The sequence below is a fragment of the Gallus gallus genome, chromosome 18 (genome assembly GCF_016699485.2).
Source record: "Gallus gallus isolate bGalGal1 chromosome 18, bGalGal1.mat.broiler.GRCg7b, whole genome shotgun sequence".
NCBI lineage: Eukaryota > Metazoa > Chordata > Aves > Galliformes > Phasianidae > Gallus > Gallus gallus.
This window is the reverse complement of record NC_052549.1, coordinates 8,701,535-8,720,479: the sequence shown is the minus strand read 5'-3', so window position 1 is coordinate 8,720,479 and position 18,945 is coordinate 8,701,535. Positions and strand designations below refer to the sequence as shown.

Below are 18,945 nucleotides of genomic sequence, written 5' to 3'. Positions count from 1 at the left end.
GTTCTGCAGGCAGAGGTGCTGTTATCTGTGAATTGGGTGCTGCTAGGAATAGGAAGCTCAGCCAAGGACGAGCTACCAGAGCTTCTAGTGAGGAAAACAGCAGTGCAGGGGCAGCTGAGCCTGCAGTGATGAAGGGCAGGACATGCCTTGCGATCTGGGCTTTTTTTTTCCCACTTCCTGTTTATAGGTTGACTGCATTTCCCCAGCGTTTGAACTTCTCCGTCACGCTGTTTCTCTGCTGCTGCTGACACTGAGTGAGAATTAATAAGCTTCCTCTGAGCAAATATCTTTATTTAAACAAGCTGCTGCCCTGCCAGCAGCCCGCTGGTGAATGGCATTTTGCAGCAGGCAGGATGTGGGCAGAGCTCCCCAGCAGCACCAGCAATGATCCCAGGTGCTCTCAGCATTGCAATAGAAGCACCTGTGCTGAAGGAGTATTTGCAGGGTTGCTTTCTTTTTTTTCCTCCTTTCCATCGAAGGAGGCTGAACATGACTGAGGATCTGGCTCCAGTCTCTGGTACTACACAGTTGACCTCAAGCCTGGTGAATTCTTCCAAAAACCCGGCCTGCCTTGCCCCCCAGCCCCAGTCTTCCAACTGTCGTGAGCAGTGGAGCAAGGAGGTGGCAGCTGTGTTTTTGGCTTTTCCTGCATTGAATTATACTGCAGTGATCTCCAAACAAGACATTTCTCAATCAGACGTGAAATGTTTGTTTTCCTGTTCAAAAAATTAATCTGCTGCCCGTGGTATGCATGGCATCTTGCATATTTCTCTCCCTACTCACTGTCAAGTGACTTGATAATTCCAACAGAAACTGCCACAAAAGCTGGAAGTCAGATGGTCTGCAACTTAATTAATCAATCAGTTTACTATATTAGCAAACTTAAAGGAATTCTGATGCGGACCCAATGCTTAAATCTGCTGCGACATCTGCAGTCAATCATGCTTACATTACCCATTAACAAATTACATCTGTGCTAAGCAAGATACCCTGTGGTTCCACCATGCAGAGAGCTGGAGGACCACGGGCACCAGGACGAGCAAGGCACAAAGGAGAGAGGTTACAGCAGAACAGGTTTGTCCCATGTTTGTTCCAGCTGTGTGGGCTCAATGTATGCTGAAGGATCAGCTCAGGGGACAGCCTTGTGATAGAATATAAAGGTTATGTGAGCAGATAGTCTTTCTGTTGTAAGGGCTGATGGGTTTGCCCGGTACCGACCACAGGGCTGGCTTAGGTGCTATGCTGCTGCCTCTTGAAGGTGGTCTGGGGGCAGCTGGGACAATTTGGGTACCCCGTCAATGACACATCTCAGGGTGATAGGTGGGGCGTGGCCCTGCTATTGCCAGGAGCCACATCCCACAGATGCATGGAGCCTTGAAGCAAGGAGATAACACCAGTGCTGCTATAATTATACCTAGGATCTAGATGCAGTTCTCTTCAAAAGCATGCCTGCTCTGTTCCACGTATGTGAACAGGTGTTTTATTTCCTCCATTCATTTCCAAGAACTGCTTCACTCAAATGCTGAGCTGAGTGGTGCTCCAGTTTTTTTTTTTGCTGAGTGGCTTCCAACCCTGGAGTGGTTCGATCCCGCTGTGTGCTTGTCCTCCCTCCATGCTCACAAACCGTCAGCAGGGCAGCTGCTTTGCAAGCAGCATTAAAGATCTGTTGCCACCAGTGAGTTTGAATGCTGTGGAAGGACAGCCAGGGCTCACGGAACACCATGTACCATCACCTGTGCATGACTCTCTTGCTTTTATATTTTGCAAGCCTTCATCTTTGGGTGAATTGCTTTCCTATGTTTTTAGTTTTTACTGCTGAATGGTGAAGCAAGATGACAGCATCAGCAGAAGAGCTGTTATCAAGTATCACTGCCTGCATCCTGTGGTTGTGCCGTAATGGACCATGGGCAGCCTGGCTCCAGCCAAGTGCACAGCTCAGGCTCTGTGCAGTACTGCACATCCTAATTCAGCATCAAACCTCTGAATTCCCATACGTGTGCCATGAACAAGAGGAGTCTCCAGGAGGAAAAAAAAAAAAGCAAAGAATGGGGGAAAAAATGAGAAGGAAGGTCACAAAGCAGGAGCCCAGGTTGGCTTAGTCCCTGGTGAGTTGCGGACCTTGTGTGTGCAGCCCTGCCTGCAGAATGCAAATTGGGCAAGGTGATTTTTCTGTTATGGGTGACAGGAAAAGCCTGGCTTCTGAGTGCTGGGAATCCTCTGGCAAGGATTAAACTTTTAAATGTTCTCACGTGAGAAATATTGTGTGCTTTGGATGTAATGCAAGTAATTGGGTGCAACCCTGTAAGAACAAAGAGCAGCCAGCTGGTACCTCTGTCAGCACAAGCACACAGAAGCAAATTTGGTGAACTTGCTATGATTTGGATTCTATCTTTTATATCTAACCCCAGATTAAGTTATATTTTCATGATAGGATTAGCAGTTTAGCCCTTTATTCTCCTATCGTTCAATCTTCCAAAGCTGCTCCGTTCCTGACCCTGTGCACCTCTTCTTTGTTCAATACAGATTATGCTTTGGACTAGAGGCCAGGATTTTCCCATTGACATGGACAAATTGGTCTACTTTATTGCATTCTGGAGATTTGATCCTCCTCTGCAGTCTGCTGGGCAACTTCCAAAGGATAGAATTGGATTCCTCACCATAAAGTTTCTCCTTCCAAGATGGAAAGGGCTTTTATGGCAAAGTATAAAATCAAAAAACAAGCTGTCACTCGCATTTGCTGCCCTGCTCTTTCTGTGCACTGTAAGAAGCACTCTCAGGGTTTTGAAGCCTGCTGTATTAAGTGTGAGATGGTGAAAAGGTCATGACAGAAGGGCTGGTGAGATTGAAATCGAGTGCAGGAGCATTCTGCAAGGAGGTGACTTGCCTGCTCCAAATGCCCTGAGAAGTGAAGGCGAGAGCCTTAGCACAGCATTGTGCTACCTGTGTCTTCTCCATCCCTGCTACCTGCATCCCTCCTTGCACAACCAGACCGTGGCTTTCAGGGTGACTGATGTCCCCATCAAGGAACAGTTTGTGACAAAGGAATACATCTTCCATGAGGAGGATGACCAGGAATTGGACAACATGAACTGAAGAAAACATCTCCTGCCTCAGCAATGGGCTCCCAAACCAAAACAGACATTACTGCCTGGAAGTAATTCGGAGGAACTCTACCAGCAAGTGTGAAATGAATGCAAATGTGCAGCTTCTTTAGACTTAATTGTAGAAGAGCATCTGTTTACATTTCATTTCAGTACTACAGTGAACCCTCATCTATTGGGAAGTTTGCAGCCTGCAAAGATAGCATGTTGTTGAGTGGTTTTGAAAAGAATATACCATCATTCACCAGGTTCATGCTGCTTGCCTCTATTCAGCCACTCACCAGAGCCACCCTATCGAAACTACAACTGTGGATGTAAGCATTTCTGAGAGCTGTAATTGAACTCCCCATCACAACCTTTACAGCAATCATTTTGATTACTCTTAGCTTAGCAATTATGGCTGAGTGACACATTTTCAGCTTTGGAAAACAATATGCCTAGCCCAGCTACCCTATGCATAAGTGTCTCATATACATATATCCACATAGATATACATATTTACCAGCTTTCACGTGCTAAATGGTTTCTAAGCTCCTGCCTGCCAAGGAGCTGGTTGATCCATGAGCAGGATTCCTGTTGGATGGCTGCGTGATGTGTGCCAACAGCTCCCTCTGGGTTTTTTGTCTGAGATTTACTTCAGTTGCAGAAAAATCAGGGAATGTCTTTGTTCCCAGAAGTACTCCTGGCAGCCGACCTTGGATCACGACCCATCATCGCAGCCCAGTTGCACAGTCTCTAGACAGCATCTCCTCGGGGCCAGCACAACCTGGGGTGATGAGACAAGCTCTGTAATGGAAACGATTGTGCCTTTGTGTCTGGGCAGCCAGCAAGTGTCATTCTTTGAAACACAGCGGCTATTTCAGAAAGAGCATCTCTAGCGGAGATGCAGCAGTTTTCCAGGGCACCATGGAGACATCCAGTTGCATAACCCTGACAGTCACTGGGAGACAGTCTGCTGGCAAGCATTACTGATACCCCCCGCTCCTGCTCAGCATGAAGTCCCAATGACCTCAGCCCTTGGCCGCCTTGTCCACCTCCAACAAGGAATGTTAGAGAGAACATCTCAGGAGCCCCTCCCATAAGCTATGAACCAAAGCCCTTAATTTTACAGCTACTAAAATATACCAAAGTTCAACACAATAGCTTTTCAAGTTGACTAACTGGTACGTGGGAGCCAAAAAGCAGGAGCCATGTAGATTTATCATGTCGTTAAAGGGAACTGGGGTGAGTGTTAGGCAGAGGATGGAGATCGCGAACCCAGAGCTGAGGGCAACAGCTTTATGATGAGTTTCACCATCTGAAAGCCTGGTGTTGTGCACTGCAGCAACCAGCGTTGAGCTCGTCAGATCTCAGATTTGCAGCAGGCTGCTTTGCTTCTTTGTTCATCAAAACAGGGAAGAAATAGTGGAGCACTTTGGAAAAATCCTGGAGAATCTGGTAGAGATGGAATTGAGGGTGCTTAGGAACTTGCAGAGTCCAAGGCAGAAATTACTGTAAATACTTGTTGAATTTAGTAAGTGTTTTTATGCTTCCTGTTGGGTTATTTTTAACACTCTTGTAGGATTCCATAGTGGGATATGATTATGCATTAAATTTTAATGGTTGTTTTAAAAATAAAAGCTGTCGAATGCTATCATTTTCTATTAGGTAATACAGAGTGCCTCCATTAGGAGTGTTTTTCTCCTTCCAAACAAAGCCTAGGCAGGCTCGAGCAACAGTCATGAGCAAAATAATCCCAGCTTGGGGAAGATATTAATAAAATCCAGGCTGCAAAATGTGCAGGAAGCTGCTCTAATGTATCCATTTCCAATTTCTGTTCACACAGGTGAACTCAAGAGCAAACCAAGGTTCACCACATCCTAATTGCATTTGGGGGCACTGCTGAAAACTTCAACTTTGAGATTTTCCTTAAGGAATTCTCCTTGATTCGTATCTTCTTTTGTGATCAAGGAAAAGTTTTCCTGCAATTTGAAGAACCTGTATACATTTCATGCCTTTTCTAATCTAACCCCATGTGGCACAGATCAAAGGCCTTCATGAAGTTCAGAGCATGAAGCTCAGTAATCTTGCATCCTGAATGAATTATCTGCCAGGAAGAGGTTTAAGTCTCATGTGAAGGTATCATTGGCTTCTGTCATCATGTACGCTCCTTTGGCTGTATGATTAATTGCTGTGATTTCTGTAGGACTAACATGGTCATGTCTCATTAGCTGTCTTTGGCCACCACACATTCATCAGTCAGGCATCATCAGAACACCTTTGGTTTTTAAGATCGTACTAGGTTTTCACAGATCATGCCCAAATTTTACTGGAGTGCTTGTGAATTCTGGTTGAATTCAAGCCCCACTGGGCAAGGGGAGAAATGTTCTCTGCAAGCTCAAGAGCTGAGCAGGCCAAGATGAAGAAAGATTGGGGAGAATGTGGTCAGCTGCAAATATCACGTGAGTGTTCCCAGTATCTGGGGTCATTAACTTTGGTTTGGCAGGATTTCAGTAGGAGGAAATTTGCTAGAGGAAGATGAGAAGATCACCAGACAAGGGTGCCACATCACTGTGCTCAGGACATGATACGTCAGGAGCTGGACTTCTGCCCTGCAGGGCCTTCTCCAGTTTTGGCTGCAGAACACCTGAGCAGCCCCTTCCAGCTGTATTTCTGGGCCATGCACACATGCCATGGCCATGCTGAATGCACAACACTCAGCAGCATGGCAGGGGCTGTGTCCCAAAGGCACAGGGCTGGACACCACCTCCATCTTCATCCCAAGAGGAGAGGACATCCCATGGGAGAGGGACCAGTGCAGAGAGCTCCCAGCAGGGTTTTGCAGCAGCCAGCTTACAGTGGCGTGGCAATGTGAATGTCTGCAAGGTGCAGAGCTTTTTGTGCTGTGGATTCTGTCTCCTTTTATTTCTTGTGTAGGCAGTATTCCTCCTGACTCCATTTATTTATCTAGATCCATTGTGTGCTTACTAATAGAGACAGCATGTTCTGGTTTTTTTAGCTTGAGAAGTTGAGAAGGAAATTCTCATGAAATATGTTACCAGTCTAAATTATCCCATGACTTGCCTACGTTTCAAATTAACTGGTGGAATATCAACAAACATAATGGCAATTCTTTTCCAATCCCATCTCCTCCAGTCAGTCTTTAGCCCACTTATCAGACACTTGTTATTACAAAAATAATCAGGAGAGGAAAATACACCAGTGCTGAATCAACACTACCATACTTCTTTTTTTTTCCCCTCTTTTTGAACTCGTCCAACTTGCTTGGATTCTGTTGGCCATGCACCAGCCTGAAACTGGAGAAACACAGCTGGCTAAATCCATCACATCTTATTACAGGTTATCAATTCTCCCCTGCAATAAACACATTTGACAATTAGCAGGGAATTGATGAGTGAGCCAGTTTGATTGCTGCTATTTCTTTACTCCTTAGTACCTGACAGAGAGGTTTACAATGCAACCTTAATTTGTAGAAAAAGCAAGACGCTGGTAAAGCCATTAGCGTTTCTTATACCCAAAATGACAAATGGTCTTTACATTAATCTCGAATCACTTCTTTAAAGCAAGGATCAGGAAAGAATTTTCCTCGAAAGGATATTGCTGCCCAGCTGGGGAGGTGCTCTAATAGGGCTTTCTCACCTTCTGGGGGATCGATAGCATGGGGCTGCCAGGCTGCATTGCTGGGCTCCATAAAGCCATTGGTGTAATTTGTTTTGATGAACCTTCTGCTTCAAATAATAATAATAATAATAATAAAAATTGCAAACTCTGCATAGACAGAAGACCAAACCACACCATGACTCACATCGTACAGTAAACCATTTAGGAGCAATACTGCAGTGATTGAGATTTAACTCATTCCATTCCATATCTCTCTGCAATTAATCCAATATTTGGCCAGCTGGCTTTTTTTGAATTTCAGTTCTTCATTTGGGAAAAGGAAAAAATAAATAAATCAAAGCTCTGCCAATGCCAATCACTGTAGCAAAGCTCCACAATGGTCTGAAAATAAGGACTGTCAGGGACTTCGAGAAGGAACCTACTCTTCCCATCTCTCTCAAGACCTCCCTGATCCCCAGGAGCCTTTCTCTGTGGCTGGGCCTGACATTAGCTCCCAACAGCTTTGATCCCATGAGGTTTATTCAGACAGAGGCATCATCTTTTGTGTTTAAAATGGGCATGCATCAGGAAAAACACAAGCTACCTTCAGTGTAGTCTCAGAATACCAGACACCAGCTTTGATCTCTTCAATGTGCAGATAAAATGAGGCTGGTGAGAGAATGAAATCTCCTTCCTTTTCATTTGCTAAGTACATTAATGTGTTCTTGATCTCAAAATGATTCTCATTTACTCACTGTAATCACAGCGTTTTCATTCTTCTCTTTGTTTGTAGGGCCTTTGCTGTTGGTTTTCTTTTGTAATCAAGAGGTTTTTTTTCTGTTCTTGCAAGCTGAATATTTTCCTGCTAGCAAACTTGTCCTAACTGTGCTTTACAAGTGCATTCTTTCCTTCATCTCATTTCCTCCCACCCTGAGCTGGGGCAGAGATTTGCTCTGGCAGCAGATATGAAGGCTGCAGATAATGCCGAGGAAAGCAAAGACCACACGGAGTAGTGTTGGCCTGAGCAGCAGCAAGAAAGTGCCCCATGCACATCCATTAGGGAGAGTTTTGTTTGGCAGACCTCCCAGCCTAATAATCAGTTTGGTTGTGGTTAGGGTTGGTTTTTTTTTTTTTTTTTTTTTTTTTTTTTTGGTCTTTACTGCCTATTTGGAAGAACAGCAGCATTGGTGTTCTGGTGACTTGCTGATCGTTATACAGTTGAGGAAATAGTTAAACATAATGAGAGGTCAGACTACAACTGCTCCACACCACCTCCATGGCCATAAGGGTTGTGCCCCAACACAAGATACAAGATGCTGTAAGGTGTTTATGGTGTTGCTGCTGGGGAGGATGAGAAGTCCCTCCCTCTGTTAATAAAGAACAAATGCTGGATACAGAGCAATGTGCTGACTCTTCCTGAGACTTAGAGGTACATCTCAAGCCAAACATGAGATGATGAGCCTCATGTTCTCGTGGTTAATGAGTGTGTGCAGTCATAGCCTATGGTTGCTGCCCATTAACTTTGCTCAGCACACAGTGAGAGAGAGGTTAGAAGCTGAATACTTGGGTTTGCATTTGGTCATAGACGTAGAAAACACAACAAAAAGCAAAGTGGAGATTTCCTACAGCTCAGCTGGTGCATGGTAAGCTCGCTAAATCTCAGTAACTTGACATCTCTTCCTGGCAATTGAAATTCTGCTTTCCCTGGGCTGGCAGTGTTAAAGAGGAAAATACAATGGCACTTCGTGGTGCTTGTGATGGTTCATGGAAAAATGTGCATCCCAATCATATGACCCAGGAGGTACATAGGATGTAACAGAGTGCGGTGGGTGAAAAGCAGAAGTTCCCAAATTGATCTGTGTTGGGAAAATCGTCTGCAGGTTCCAATAACTGTGTCAGCTGAATCGCTTGGACTGCTTTCGTGTGCAGAACCGTGCAGGAAATCCCAACAAAGCAGAATTTCTCGTAAGACTCCTGGTGCATCAGCCTGCAGACCGAGCCAGAAAGAAACCACAAAAAACAATTGCTCTCCTTGCTGTGCAGCTACTACAAGTCCCAGGTGGAACCTGAAAATGAAATGTGTGCGTGTGTCAAAAGATCGCCGGGCTTTCCAAAATCCACTCTTTGAATACAGTTGCAGAAACAAGCACATGATGTGGGTCAGAGGGTCACTCTGTGTTTTATACATTGTTCTCTCATCAGCTCTGCTAGAACTGACCCAATGACTCCATTTATGTAGGAATATTATTTGAAGTTTCTTATACGTCGCAGATTTGGGCACCCAAGATGGTGCATCACTTTGGAACATCTTTAAGGAAACTTCAGAGCTGTTATATGCTTTACTGAACAATGAACCCTATTTCTTCATTGTTGTTCTGGGATGAATATCTGCTGAACCAGAAGTGTAGAAACAGTGAGAAGAAATTGGCTCTAAAAGGTCTTTAAAGCTAACTTATATTCAAGGATTCATCAAGGACCTGGTTTGTCCTACTCCTACCTTTCAGAGGAGCGTAACGAGGAAGTTAGGAGGCTGGCAACGGTAATACAAGAGATCCATGTCCAAGTCCAAATATTTCTGGTGCATTCTGAATGGCCAGTGTATACCCAAGACTTGATCTCTGTTACGGGGTTGCCTGCCTATAAAACACAGCACTTTTTCCTTAGGGATGACTTGTGTCTTTTGCAGTTTATGAAGTATCCAAGTCCTTTGTAAACAAGATTTAAGGAAGTCTAACCATTTTCACCTTGCAGCAGAGTTTCACGGAGAGCAAAAGTAAGAACTCAAACACCAGAGGAAAAGTTAACAAGAGAAGAGAGCATTTGGGGTTCATTAGGAAGACATTGGATGAGAAGTTGGGAAGCAGCAGAAAAATGCTATAGGGTAAAAAGGAATTCTTTGTGCCAAGGATCTTGTCTTGTTGTCTTCATCTGTAAAATATCCAGAAATCTGCTGGCACAACATGAAACAAGACAGAGGCTGAAAGCAATAAGACTGCGCTGAAATTTAAGTCCTGTTAAATTCATTTTTTCCAGGGTTTGCAAGAGCTGTTTCCCTTCCACCTGCTGACCAAACAGGATAGCAGTAAAATACTTCCTCTTACTGACTCACAAATCTGTCGGACGTGATGAGGCCCAATGGGAGTTTGGTGATGTCTTAAATAGTGATTTGCTTTTTGCCTCATGGCAAACAGCACTCCCGGACTGGTAACACAAGCTGTGCTTCCAGGCTATGGTTCACAGGGCTATCCAAACAGACTCAAAGAGGTCTTGGTCTCCTCTGTTGCATGAAGATAGGTCTTGTTATTATAGTTCTGTTTGCTCACAAGTGAGATTGTGCAGGGATTTTTCCATTTCAGCGTACTGCAGATGAGGGGAGCAGGACAGCAACTTCTGCAGATGGTCCAGAGCTGACCTGAAGCTGTACAAACCCTTCTTCAGGGCCTTTCCCAAAGAGCAAACCATGGGTTTGTGTGGCCCAGCACAGATCGTTCTAATCTGTCCTGCAGTTCTCTCTGTCCCTGCAGCTATTGCAGTTTGGAGAGCATTTCTCCTGCAGCTGATGGCCAGAAAACCAGGAGGCAGCTCACTGGAGTAAATCTCCATTGAAGTTTTTTGGTTTTATTTCCCTGCCATAGAGGCAAGACAACAACGGAACATTAAAGTGAGTTATTATATGCTATGGGTTTCGGAAACATCCCTGTGCTTCCTTCCTAGGTCATGTACAGCCCTGTGGTTTCTGCAGGCTCCGCTCCTGCTCGGATGCCGGTAGCTTTCCATTCCCACCGCCTGGAGCCGCTTCTCCAAAGTCTGACTAAACGTGTGTGTGTGTAAGGGGAAATGATTAACTCTGACCATCTATAGAATGAAATTCTTCCTACTTAAAGGTACTCCTGACAAAGCTGACTGGGAAGAATTGCTATGGTGGTTTCAAATAGAGCATACTGCACTTTTTCCAAAAACTTCTTTGATATTTTTTGTGAAGAGTAAAGAGTGGTTTCTGCAAAGGAATATCTGCCATCTCGCTGCAAATAATCATTGGATTATGGTTTTAATTCTAAAAACATACATACCCACAGTTGCCCCACTGAAAATAAAATCCTTTTTATCAATTGAATATGCTGGACCTGAAAACAAGGTGACAGTCCTTAACAACAAGGCTCAGACCATTAAGTTTTTGTTCTCTTTTGTCTCAAAAAAGGTATTCAGGACTCGGACATTCATGTAAAATGTCCTCCTAGCTCTCCACCCCCACCGGAGATTTTAAACAAACGTTAAAGAAGGAAAGGAATAGCATAAGCAAATTTCAAGGGACAGGATGAATTACAACCCATCTGTAGTTTTTTTCCCATTCTGCTGACAATCTACACTGAACTCTGTCTGCGTTGTTGTGCAGAAATGTGCCGGTGGATTCTTGCTGAAGTTATCCATAGTCATCTGAGCAGCCCATAGGGCACTGCTGTCACAGTGACTGCCTCCAAGGCCACAGCAAAGCAGCCCTGTGCCAGTGGGGCCAAAGCTGTAGCAAAAACTAAACCCCAGATGCTGGCTTTTCCTTTTCCTGAGTCACTGCTGTGCCCATGCCATCACCCTGCAGCTCTCTACAGGTGCCTGGGGAATATTCAGGGAAGGGCACAACACCAGTTGAACAAGATGCTTTCCCAGTTTTGCCCCATTGGATGCACTGCAAGTCACCCCAGAGCCTTGAGTGATGCCATTCCGAGGCACATGCAGAGCAAGTCCCTTTCTTCCTGTAAACAGAAAGAGATGTTTTCAGTTTACATGCTTCCAGTTTACATTGCATGGAAGGCTTATGTAAGTAACAGGGGAAAAGAAAAAAACTTAATGAATTCATAACAGCCCGGCTAGGCACGGCCTCCAGAGCTAAACCTGTCAGGATCTGGCCCAAGGAGGATGCTCACTGGGAGACCTGACAAGCAAGACTGCGGAACTACAAGGATTTATTGTACACCAAAATAATTCCTATGCTCACTGAGCAAAGCTGCTGCCACAGAGTAACTGCTTTCAAAAGTATTTTCCATCATGATCTCCAAGTCCCTTTTCTTGCCCAGATTCCATCACAACAAACAGCCCAAGGATTTATATGCCTCTCGCTTACCTTGTGATGACAGCCTGACACACGGGTTGCACAGAGGGAGGAGAGGAAGGGTTCAGCTCTCCTGTGCCCAAGCCAGGCTGAGGGCTGAGGGCAGAGGTCCTGGAATGGGGCTTGCTGCTGTCCTGGGTCTGCTGGCTCTGCTCTAAGAGCAGAGAAAGGTGAGAAATATCAACACCAAACTACCTAGATCTTTTTCAAGCACAATAGGAAGCACTTGAAGAAGTGTCACATCACTCACTTGTAGCAAATGGTAAACTTACGCACTTTAGAAAGAGAAGATGTAGGGTAATGATGGGGACGTTTGAGGTCCTCATTCTGTTTTCATGTGCATATGCCCAAAACAGACAAAATATCATCTCCAGATAAAAGAGAGATTTGTTGTCTCAGCAGTTCCTGATCTGCTGCTCAGTGGTAGAAGCAGCTTAGCCAAAACCATCACCATCTTGCTGATGTGCATACTTACAGACAAAGAGAGAATTCATCTTACACAGCTCCAAGGTGTCCAAGTGTTGGCTGATGAATCCTGGGCTTGTGCATGGCCTTCCTTTATTTTTTGTGAAGAACAACAGGCACCTCCAGAATTTCCTTCTGACCAACAGTACATAAGGATGAGACCAAACTGCACCTTCAACTCTATGATTGTTTTGGTTCCCTTCCAACTTGGGATGTTCTATGATTCCAATGGGCTGCAAAGGGCTGCTGGGTAATGAGCCAGACTGTGTCAGCACCGTATCTGCAGGAGTATAGTAATAATGCAAGAAAATTGTATTAATTGTATTGTCATAGCAATCGAAATTCCCAAATAGCATCTCTGTGCCACAGCCCATCCATGTATCTCCTCCTGCTGATAAAGACAGCATGGAAATGAGAGGAGGGACTATCAAGAAAGGTGTCTGTGATAAGCAGCACTCAAAAATTGCAAATGCAATAGAAAGAGAAAGACGTGGCTGTACTAAAGATCAGGGGATAAATGACAGTGGGTGTAGTGAGTGCTGAAGACTGTGGAAGATACAAAGGCACAAAAAGAAAAGCAGAGAGCCTGCCTCGTGCTGGGATCTCAGCTCACCCCACTGCACGGAGGAGCAGGTGCAGAGGAAGATGTGGGGCAAACAGGGTGGTGGAGAAGAATCAGAAATAGCTTTGTTTAGGCTCGGAAAAGGAGGGAAAGGCTTGGAAAAGGATTGCTTTCTATAAATAACCGATGTAACCCCTCAGGGAAGGGAGATAGTTATTTAAGCTGAAGGACAATGTTGGCCTGGAATCAAACTGGTTGTGAGTAAATAGAGGGGGGAAACATGAAGCAGGTTTCTGAGCATCACAGGAAAGATGTTCTGAAACAACTTTCCAGGCGCAGCAGGAACCTGAGCGCTTCTAAATCCGCTGGAGCAGGAAATGGATCTCCGTGCCAAGATATCTTTGCCAATGGCAAATTTTACCCTGCCTCAGAAAATCAGACTGGATGAAATCCTGAGAGATAGCTGATAGCTTGATAGCTTGACCGAAGACAGGTCTGCTCCTTCTGATGGGAAGAGGGCTGTGCCCTGTAAATAGCCACATGTGACATCCGATGGCTTCTTTGTCCTTCGCTGTCCCAGTTATTGCAGCATTTTGTTGTTAGGACAGGCATTTTTCCCCTTTATCTTCCCTCTATGTCCCTTTCCATTGCTGGGCTGCTGGCAGCTGATGGACCACTGTGGGACGGGTGGGATGCTGGGGCCTGGGAAACAAATGCCTGGAGAAACCTTGGTCAACAAAGTCTATGGAAACAAAACAAAAACAAGACCAGTAACACTGTTTTGAACGTTGCTGTTTAGTAAACGTGGAAACTGAGGAAACTGGGCTCTACGTTCCTTTCCTTTGATTAGCCTTTTTTTACAGGACAGTCTACAGAGGAATTGGTGATACAGGAAAAGGCCACATTCCCACAAAAACTGCAGTGCACACATTCCAGCAGCAGAGCACAAGGATGGCCCAGGGTGGTCTCTCACTGGGGACCTGCGGGATGGCATTAGCCTCGTGCAATCTTCTCGCTTAGCTCTACACCTAGAAACAAACAGAAAATGCAGCCCAGTTTGAACGGAATTGCAGTTACAGTTTCACCCAACTTTTTCTCGTTTTTTGTTTTTCTCGTTATATCTGAGGTAAATTGTGCAAGACAGGTACTCACATTTTCAGTGGTTATTAGGTTGGTCGAAGGCTTTTCCTTGTTGTATAGAAGAGATTTCTACCACTTGGGCCCAAAGCGAATAAGCAACTTTATACAAACTTATTCAATTTACATTGAATTCTTAGCGTAGAGGAGAGAAATAAATAAATTCCTCTTTTGTCTCCTACAGTTTCTAAAAAAACCAGGTTCGCTGTACCTTACATTTCTAATTTAATCAGGTTACTGTAATCTTGAGTCATTCATCACTGGGTTGACCGAAGTGCAGCGAAGTGGTCAGGTTGTCACAGCTGACAATGGGTCATGCTGTCCTCCTCAGCCCTTTAAGGCAAGAAAAGGCAAAGTCTGCAGCTGAGATGGAAAAGGGAATGAGATTTGTCAATGCAAGCAGGCAATGGCCCCTCTTACCCTGTCTGCACTCCCCATGAGGGCAAACATAACCTCTGCCAAGTACATCCCCATCTGCACCCCCTCATATCTTATCAGGGTCTCGCCTGTTAGTGGCATTCTGTGCCCCAGCCACACATCAGTGGCCATCTGGGGTTTGTGCTCAATGCAACATCAGAGAAAAAGCTGCTGTACAGAGGTTGCCTTATCAAGGTCTGATAAACAACCTTCTTGCTTGGAAATTTTCAATTGAACAGATGCTTGTGCCATGCCTCAGCAGTTGCACCAGGAGCACTGTCCATCTCCTATGTCCTAAAAAAAGTCATCCATGAAACAGGCGAGCACAAGAGCTGAGAAAACTTGGACAGAGCTCCCAGCCAAATTATGAGCGTGTTGCCAAACATGGAGAAAAGTGCCTCTGATTCTTCTGTTAAGGCGTCCAAAGAGGGCCACAAAATTATAGTTCAAACTATAAACAGAATGAGTACATTTTGTTCATTTTCCTGTTCTCTTTATAATCGATGCAATATGAAGAGCTGCTATCAGTGGAGAGTTATACAATCAGATGGCAGCAATAAAAAGAGCGTTAGCAAGTCTAGGATATCATGGGAGGTTGACTGGAGGAAGCAGTTATAAAACAAGACCATTTCAGTCTATTTAGATGACAACATCAGATTCGTGGCTAAGTCATTTTGATGTCTGTCTGTCCACTTAATACCCAACTAATGGACAGCTGCATCCTGATTTACAGTGGTTGCCTGGAGAAGGATGGGTTGCATACTGAGGGCTATGTATGCACATGGACATGGGTCTGTGTGCACCTTGAATGAGATGTCTGATACGTACAGTAACAATATGCCCATGTATAGATGAGCTAATCTTGTTTACATCATATATTCATATACAGAATTTAGTAATTATTTTTATTCACACTGTTTCCTACTTTCATTAGACTTACGGGAGATTCTTTATTTCTGCAGTTGTAACACAAATTGGACCATAGGTTCCTAGACTCACAAGTATATTATGTGGGGAATGCAATAAGCACAAGATGGATGTCTCCAGCTGCTGTCAGCAGGAGCCTTTACTGCAGCATCTTTGTTCTTTGGCATCTGAAAAGATCCTGGTTCTCAAATGGTCTTCAGATTTGTTTTCGCCTTCTCTAGCAGCCATCTCTGCTCTGAGATATCTGCAGAATGCACTTGGAAGACTCAGAGACTATCAACATGAGAGCTGTAAAGCTTTAAAAACAAACAGACATTTCACCTGTCTCTAATCAGCCCCATCCCATAGCTTGGCTTTGATTTCCCCTGTGCAGAAAAGAAACGTATAGGATTTTAATTTCCTTGGCTCCCAAGAGCAGTATGAATGAGACTGCAGCATTGCATTCAGCTTGTGTTATTAATGGGCTCCATGCTTGCAAATGTCTCATTCAATATATTTGCTCCAAGTGCTTCCAAAAAGGGGGGAAAAAGAAAAAAGAAAACATCAGGTTTCTAGGTCTAATGTATGTGACCTGACAGCATGAATACATTAGATCTTCTACAGAAACATACAATTTCAGTACTGTACATTGGATCTTTAGCCTTTTTGTCTTCATCTGGCCTCTAATCAACGTGCTAGCATTCTGCCTGGAAATAAGCAGAATTTTCCTGCCATTCTGGCTCATACTTTCTATTCATTAGGCAGGGTACAACATGCCTTCTTACAAAGTCACTGTAAGCTGGGAACGTTGCTGAGCTCCCTGTTCAAGCAACCTGAACGTCTTCCAGTCCTTGTGTTCTCTTACTCAGTGTGCTGCTTGCCCTCCTATGCCAGACCCTTGCAGGCACAGGACAGAAGGCTCTGCTAAGGCCAAATGCTGATTTCTTGCTGCTGAGGATCTCATACACCATTTTTCAGTCATAAAGAAGGCACAGTCCAGCAATCCTGTACTGAGTCCTACAGGATCTCAGCTGTCTTCCAAACCTACAGGCAGGTCAGAGTACCTCCCCTCTTCGTGTCTGGTTTTCCTTTCCCATGCTCTGGCTTATCTGCAACCCTTGAAGTTCTTTAAAGGAAGAGCTGTTTCATATTATGCATCTGGACAGTGTCTAACACAAGAGGGCCTCACTTTGATTAGGGTCTCTTGTGACTACCGTAATACAAATACTGCAAATAAAATGCATTTGAATCAGAAAAAGGCAATGATGCTGCTTTTCCAGTGAGCTCTTACCTCAGGAAGGTCTGGGTGGGATGGGCTTACCAGGCACAGTGGCCCAACCTGACCCACCCCAGCATGGACATCACTTGTCCTTGCAGCTGTCCTTATGGTGATGCAAATCAAACTCAGCAAGAACTGTGCTCCTCTGCCCTGTATTTCCTGTCCGTAAGCACTTTGCATATCCAAATGTGCCACATATTTGTCTTGCAAAACAGATCCTGCTTCTGCTAGCAGTAATTAATCACTTTATAGCCATTCTTCTATTATTATGAATGCAGCAGATGTGGTTCCGTTAATAGGTCCCCAAGTGAGCCTTATCCAGCATCTCTGACACTTAATGAAGGAGATTATATGGCCTAAATAAAGTTTTCATCATCCTCTTTTATATCTGCACTACTAAGTAAGCAAACAGTACTGAGTGGGAATCTTGTCATGGACTCAGTTACAGTACATAGGATAAACTCACTGCCAAATAATAAAATGTGTCCACTAGCTTAATGTGATTAGTAATAGCAAAAGCTTGCGTTGGTATTTTTACAAGGGTTTGAAACAAAACTTTAAAAAGAAGCACGTAGATGTCTCTATTCTGCAGCGGCAATTCAAAAAGCTCGCCACTTCCCCAATTAACCTCCATATTTGAGCAATGAGAGGGTGCGCAGTTGGCTCCCCAGGAAAACAGCTGCCTCAAGAACATTGTTCAAGCTTGGGGAATTTTTCGAGCGTGATGGTTGCCATTAAAAAGTCATCACTTCCAACAGTGGCTGAGACCTCGCAGGTCTTCGGGTGCTCATAAAAGAGTGCCTGAAGAATGACAGCGACCAGCAGGGATGTCATGGGCTGGGTGCCCCTCACCAGCTCAGGCTGCCCAGGGACCTCCGTGGCCATGGGCACCTCCAGGGATGGGGCATCCACATCTCTCTGGGCAGTGCCATGACCTCACTGCTCTCTGAGTGAAGAATTTCCTCCTCACATCTAACCTAAATCTCCCCAGTCTGAGTTTAAAACCTTTTCCCCTTGATCTGTCACTATGAACACAACAGGTTTGGGAAGGAGGTGTTTCCCAAAGGGTTCCCTTTGCTTTTAGAACCAGATTCTCTCTGCCCAGATGGCTTTCTCACCATGTTTCTGCTTTGCATCGTCTGAGGATCACCACTATTTTGTCTTTAACTCACTTGTTCAGAAAAGCAGACAGCCAAGAGCCAGCATCTACTCCTTATTCCCAGCACAATAAATAGAGGAGGCAGCTCCTTGTGTAACACAGACAGAAAAAGTCCTGTGCTTGTCAAATACATCCTCTGGGGTTCATAAGGAGCACCACCACTGTATAAACATATTATATAATTTTAATATCCAGTAGGGCCATCTAATAAATTCTATAGATCCGACTTCCACTGTTTGTAATAAGGGGTATTAAAACATGTAGTGTCTGCAGCATGGAGACATGGAGAGGCAGCTCATTCATTGGGACGGAGTATTAAGCCATCAAACAGTGACAAACTGGCCCCATTCCTGCACGCAAGGTGGGAGTGCAGTCAGGTTTAACATCACGGGGCACTGTTCTATAGAGCACTGCAGCTCAGCAGCATGTTCTCAGTCCCTGCACGAAATGCTTGAGGTATGACAGCATGGAAAAACGATGAACTTACTTTCTCACACGCACCAAACCAGATTTACCATGAAAAAGGCAGATAACTTACAAATGATCTCCCCGAGCCCTGTCTCTTTAAAACAAAACAAAACAAAGCGTTGAGTTTTTAATTAAAGCCCAATTAATTTGAATAAAGCGAGCAAATCACATCTGGGTCGTTGCTGTTCTACAGCTTCTAACCACAGCATGCGTGAGGTTACGTCAAGGACTTGCTTGTCAATTCTGCTTTAACTCACATATGGCGCCGGGTTTAGAGAAAACCAAAGAGTTTTTACTTTCTGCAGTAAAAGCCAAACTAACATAAAATGAGATTAATGGTAACAGCAGTGATTGCTTTCATTTCCCAGTGAACTTTCTCAATCATACCAGTAATCAAGATCAGGTCAGTTGTTTTTTGGGTTTTTTTTTTTTTTTTTTCAAGGAAAAACGACTTTTCATCAGAGAAAAGAAGAAGAGATACTTAAAATACATAGACACATCTGTTCTCCCATATTAACAACATTACGTCTTTCTCCATGTGATGCATAATGAATCATCTCAGTGTGTTTTGCTTTATAGTTTCGTACAAATCCAATTCGTTGTGACTGTTACTGTAATAATAATATTTTCCAATTCAACAATACCTTTCGTTTGAGTTTCTCAGTACAAGAAGCGAGGCATGTTGAGCCCATGAAGCAGCTAGAAAAAGTGAGACACAGCTATAATTACCAGACTGAGAATTTGTCT

The 18,945-nt window shown here is 44.3% G+C and overlaps 1 long non-coding RNA gene across 5 annotated transcripts in view; it reads left to right on the top strand.

Annotated features, from left to right (window-relative positions):
* The window catches only part of LOC107052241, a 78,188-nt gene extending 59,534 nt beyond the window's left edge, over window positions 1–18,654 (top strand). For 3 of the 5 annotated variants that reach the window (XR_005840723.2, XR_006931765.1, XR_005840721.2), the window contains one exon: window positions 2,524–18,654. This is a non-coding gene — a long non-coding RNA (uncharacterized LOC107052241). The remainder of the gene's footprint in view (window positions 1–2,523) is intronic. The other 2 variants (XR_005840722.2, XR_005840724.2) reach the window with 1 other exon arrangement.
* The last annotated feature ends 291 nt before the right edge of the window (window positions 18,655–18,945 follow it).